Consider the following 6,318-nt stretch of genomic DNA (forward strand, 5'->3'; position numbering starts at 1 on the left):
TTAGTCACCTGATGTGAAGAGCTGACTCATTGGAAAAGACCCTGAAGCTGGGAAAGATTGAAGGCAAAAGGATAAAGGGGCAGTAGAGGATGGAGATGATTAGATAGCATCACTGACTCAATGAACATGAATTTCAGCAAACTCCTGGAGATAGAGGAGGATAGAGGAGCCTGGCGTGCTACAGTCCATGGGGTCACAAAGAGTCAGACATGACTTAGTGACTGAACAACAAGAAGAGAACTTTATTTTATTTACATTTAAAACCACATTTTACTGCTATATTTAAAATAGATAACCAAGAGGGACCTCCTGTATAGCATAAGGAACTCTGCTCAATGTTATGTGGCAGCTCGGATGGGAGGGGAATTTGGGGGTGAATGGATACTTGTATAGGTATGGCTAGGTCCCTTCGCTATTCATCTGAAATGATCACATTGTTAATCGGCCATACTCTAATAAAAAAAAGGTTTATTAAAAAATTAAAAATAAATAAACTCTGCTTTACTCAATAAAGTTTCAAAATACCTATTGGTGATCTTAGCCCAGCAGCGGAATCCTTGGTGGCCAAGCATTCAGTGTTTTCTTTCACTCCCTCACCTTCTCCTGAGTCCATAGTTAAGTGGTGGAACTTCTAGCACAAAGAGATGGCCAGATTAGGTCCACATGACCAAGCTCCCACCCAGGATTGAACTTGAGGTGTGTTTTGATGTTTGCAGTATTTTGCTATCAATAGTTCCCCAAGTGAATGCTGTTCAATATCTAGAGATGGGAGTTGAATTTGATAGAGGAACCCCAGATCTTCTGACTCCTTAATCCTATTTAGTGGACATGGTTTTAAAAGTCTTTCTTGAGTTAATGTGTGAATCATGACCCAAATATATATCACTCATCTGCAGGAATAGGCTGAATAAGACTGCTGCTATCCATGGGACTTTGTTATCACCTAGCAACACACAAGTATCTGTGACCACAGGCATTATCGAGTCAGCAATAACTGAAAGTCAGGTGATGCTGGTGTTATATGAAGAATATAAAGGTGTAAGGAAATTACTTTGTGTTGGTTGCGCCTTGGGGAGACACAACCTGCTTCACTACTTCAAATCTCATTCACATTTACTGTTGCTGAAACAAGGCTCCAGTTCATTAGTGTCCTACTGCTTGCTAGATTTCTTCTAACCAAGGACTATTCAAGCATCTTACAGGCAGGACTCCCCGCTGCTGCAGTTTTAAATAATGAATACACAAATGGTTTTATCTTCCCGTTTGCTAAAGATTTTATAGTCTTTCCCATGGCAAATATAAAGACTTCTAATTTTTTCATACTTTATAGCATAAAGATTCATCATTATGGAGTAGACAGCAAAAGATTGGTATTATTGACCAAAATTTATGTTATTTATGCTATTTGCTTTTAACTGAACAGTCTTTTACTAATAGTGTCTATGATACATGAAGGGGATAAACCATTTTTGGCCCATATCAATTTTTTGTTAGCACTTTAGTAAAAATACTTGGAGTTTTGAACATCTCATATTTTGCTGTTCATATCCTCTTTGGGTAATCTGTTAATATCCCCCTTGATATTTAATTTTCCAGCACTTTAATCAATGTCTGTCATCTTCCAAATCTGTTTACAAATGATTAATCACTTTCTCTACCAACTAGAATTCTAAACAGCCACCAGTCAGTGGTCACTGAAGCTTTTAATAAAGGACTTGATCAATATTTGTTGTATCAATGAATAAGTCAATTAATAACTCAGAGCACTACTTTTCTCTAAAGTGACCTCTGACACATCAAGGACGTATTATTTTCTTTATTCTTCAGGGTGAATATTTTCTTGCATTGTACTCTTCATATAATCTGTGCATGCACGCATGCATGCTAAGTTGCTTCAGTCATGTCTGACGCTTTGCCGCCGCATGGACTGTAGCCCATCAGGCTCCTCTCTCCATGGAATTCTCTACCCAAGAATACTGGAGTGGGTAACCATTCCCTTCTCCAGGGATCTTCCTGACCCGGGGATCAAACCCGGATCTCCTGCATTGCAGTCAGATTCTTTACCATCTGAGCCACCAGGGAAGCTGTGCATATATTTTAACTATTAAGTTTTCTAAGCCATTATAGATAATGTACTGAACTTGCACTTTACTCTAAAATAACTATGCAAACCTAACAAGCCAGTTAATGAGTTATTATTCACATTAAAACATCCCTCTATTTTGCTAAGCAAGTAAAAGCAACCCTGCTTTGTTTATAGCTCATAGAAACAAATTAATAATTTATTTTTAAACCAGTTAGATGTCAGATTACAAAGATGAGAGGAAGATGGTGTAGAGGGACTTTTGCAATGATGTGTCTGTGCCTAGGGTGGAAGTACCACAATTTAAAAAAAATGTGAGAGGTCAAGAAAAAGAAACAAAACAGGAAGTGACTCATTACAGGGACAGAGGCATTTGAAAAAATCAGATAATATTTGTTTAACTTGTGCTTTGGGAGAATTAATAGTTACAAATTATTGGGAAAATGTAGATATTATTATTACTTAAATTTTTTTCCATTTTATTGAGATAAAATTAACATATTGCACTGTATAACTTAAGGTATATAGCATGTAGATTTCATTTACATACATCATGAAGAGACTATCACACTGAGTTTAGTGAACATCCATTATTTCATATAGATAAAAAGGAAAAGAAATAGAAAAATTTTTCTTGTGCTGGGAATTCTTCAGATTTACTCTTGTAACAACTTTTATGTATAACATATAGCAGTCTCAATTATATCTATCATGTTGTATATAATGTCCCTAGTATTTAAATATCTTATAACTGGAAGTTTGAACACCTTTTGAACACCTGATTCAATCCTTCTCCCCCACCAACTCTGGTAATCATAAATCTGATCTCTTTTCCTATGAGTTGGTGTGTATGTTTATTTGTTTGAAGTATAATTGACCTATGACACTATGTTAGTTCCTGTTATACAACATAGTTATTCAAATATTCCTATATACATTTCAATAAGTCTAGCTACAATATGTCACACTAAAAAGATATTACATTATATTACATTGACTTTATTGACTATACTTCCATACATAACTTCATATTTGAATCACTTATTTTGCAGCTGGAATTTTGTACTTCATAATCTCTCTCATCTATTTCTCTCCTCTCTCATCCCTCTCTGGTCTGTAACCTCCTCTTTGTTCTCTGTATTTAAAACTCTTGATTTTATTACTTTTTTGTTCTTTTATTTTGTTCCATATATAATTGAAACCATACCTTATTTGTTTTTCTTTGTCTGACTTATTTCACTTGGCATAATACCTTCTAGGTCCATCCGTGTTGTCACACATGGCAAGATTTCATTCTCTTTATGGATGAGTAATATTCCATTGTGTGTATGTACACCATATATTCTTTACCTACTCATTTCCTGATGGGCACTTAGGTTGCTCCCATATCTTGGCTATTGTAAATAATGCTGTAATGAACATAAGGGTGCACATATTTTTTCTAATTTGTGTTTTTGTTTTCTTCAGACAAATACCCAGTGGGCTTCCCAAGTGGCTCAGCAGTAAAGAATCCACCTGCAATGCAGGAGCACGGGAGATACAGGTTCCCTACGTCAGGAAGATCCCCTGGAGAAGAGCATGGCAACCCACTCCAGTATTTTTGCCTGGAAAATCCCATGGACAGAAGAGCCTGGTGGGCTACAGTCCATGGGGTAGCAAAGAGTTGGACACAACTGAAGAGACTTAGCACGCACAGACAAATACCAAGGAGAGGAATTGCTGGATTATATGGTAGTTCTATTTTTATTTTTTTAAGGTATCACCATACTGTTCTCCATTGTGGCTGCACTAATTTACATTCTTACCAATCAATAGTGCATGAGTGTTCCCTTCCTTCTACATTTTGGCTAACATTTGTTATTTATTGTTATTTCTAACAGCCATTCTGACGGGTGTGCGGTAATATCCCATTGTGGTTTTGATTTGCATTTCCCTGATGATTGATGGTGTTGAACATCTTTTTAATGTACCTATTGTCCATATGTATATCTTCTTTGGAAAAATGTGCATTCAGATACTCTGTCAAATTTTTTTAATTGGGTTGTTTGGTTTTTTAATGTTCAGTTTTATGAACATTTCTTTGTAGGTTTTGGATATTATTTTGATTAGGAAACAGGGGTCCATGTTTTGTCTTTAAAGTGAAACCTCAAGGAATAACATGAGAACATTCTAGGCTTCCATTATACACCAATATGTACCATCAGTCTTTCTAACAATACCTAGAAAGGAAAGTATTACAAATATTGTATTTTTAATGACAATGGAGGGCTATAGAAAGCATGAGAATCAGGTGAAGTACAAATGTCAAGAAGAGATGACAATTCCAGGCAAGCTGAGTTTCCCTACCCCTAAGGGGTATTTGCTAGTTCTGGGAATTGGCTGAGAAACCCAGCTTGGCCAAGGTCAGGGACAACCTCTGGGAAAAAGAGAAAGTGGCAAAGCTCTTGGCAGTTACGCAGAGTCATACAATGGGAGTCCTCAAGGGTTTTAAGCACATTCTGGCTTTCCTCAGAAAACATTAGCTGAATTTTGCATAGGAGAAAGAGCTATGCCAAAACTTCTCAGAAACATAGTAGGACTTCTGTAGTCTCTTTAGACCTACCTTCTGTAGGTCTTTAAGAAACAAGGACTTATAGTAGTGGGAGGAGTGAGTTGACCCTGAGGCTCTATCCTTGCTTCCAGCCTGAGGCTCTGTGCTACATTTGGCAGAAGACTTTGCTGGGGGACGGTTGCAGGGATTAAAGTGACAGAGTTGGGGACTTGAAGGACCTGTAATATATAGTGGGTTTTTCACTCAAGACATTTGTGAGATTTTGAAGCTATTGTCTGGCTGGCTCAAGAGTGAGCTGTAAAGAGGATATGGATCTTCTGCAACCACTAGATACATTGGACTCTCAATTGAAAGGAACAGAGGTGAACTGAACAAAAGTAGAAAGCTCTTTAAAACTGCTACCCCATCCTGATGGAGTGCAACTCTGACACATGTAAAGGTGACCATCATTTTAAAAAAAAAGGTAAGTTTAAAATTTACCTTGCTGTCCAGGATCAAAATAACTTCATTTTCCTCACTCCTCTTTTGCATTTGCTTTAGAAAATTTGAAATTGTAAGCTTTTTCTACCTCTATGAGATGTATACACATTTTTTTCCTTTGTAAAATTTAAATTTATTTATTTTAATTGGAGGCTAATTACTTTACGATATTGTATTGGTTTTGCCATACATCAACATGCATCCACCACGGGTGTACACATGTTCCCAATCCTGAACCCCCCTCCCACCTCCCTCCCTGTACCATCCCTCTGGGTCTTCCCAGTGCACCAGCCCCAAGTATCCTGTATTATGCACTGAACCTGGACTGGTGATTCATTTCTTATATGATATTATACATGTTTCAATGCCATTTTCCCAAATCATCCCACCCTCTCCCTCTCCCACAGAGTCCATAAGACTGTTCTATACATCTGTGTCTCTTTGCTGTCTCGCATACAGGGTTATTGTTACCATCTTTCTAAATTCCATATATATACGTTAGTATACTGTAGTGGTGTTTTTCTTTCTGGCTTACTTCACTCTGTATAATCGGCTCCAGTTTCATCCACCTCATTAGAACTGATTCAAATGTATTCTTTTTAATGGCTGAGTAATACTCCATTGTGTATGCGTACCCCAGCTTTCTTATCCATTCATCTGCTGATGGACATCTAGGTTTCTCCCATGTCCTGGCTATTATAAACAGTGCTGCGATGAAAATTGGGGTACACATGTCTCTTTCAATTCTGGTTTCTTCAATGTGTATGCCCAGCAGTGGGATTGCTGGGTCATGCTGCTGCTGCTAAGTCGCTTCGGTTGTGTCCGACTCTGTGCGACCCCATAGACGGCAGCCCACTAGGCTCCTCTGTCCCTGGGATTCTCCAGGCAAGAATACTGGAGTGGGTTGCCATTTCCTTCTCCAATGCATGAAAGTGAAAAGTGAAAGTGAAGTCACTCATTCGTGCCCGACTCTTAGCGACCCCATGGACTGGAGCCTACCAGGCTCCCCCGTCCATGGGATTTTCCAGGCAAGAGTACTGGAGTGGGGTGCCATTGCCTTCTCCATGCTGGGTCATAAGGCAGTTCCATTTCCAGTTTTTTAAGGAATCTCCACACTGTTCTCCATAGTGGCTGCTGTAACTTTATTTTTTAATTGGAGGAAAATTGCTTTACAATGTTGTGTTGGTTTCTGCCATGTAGCGTT

This window comes from Bos indicus, chromosome 8 (genome assembly GCF_029378745.1).
Source record: "Bos indicus isolate NIAB-ARS_2022 breed Sahiwal x Tharparkar chromosome 8, NIAB-ARS_B.indTharparkar_mat_pri_1.0, whole genome shotgun sequence".
Lineage (NCBI taxonomy): Eukaryota > Metazoa > Chordata > Mammalia > Artiodactyla > Bovidae > Bos > Bos indicus.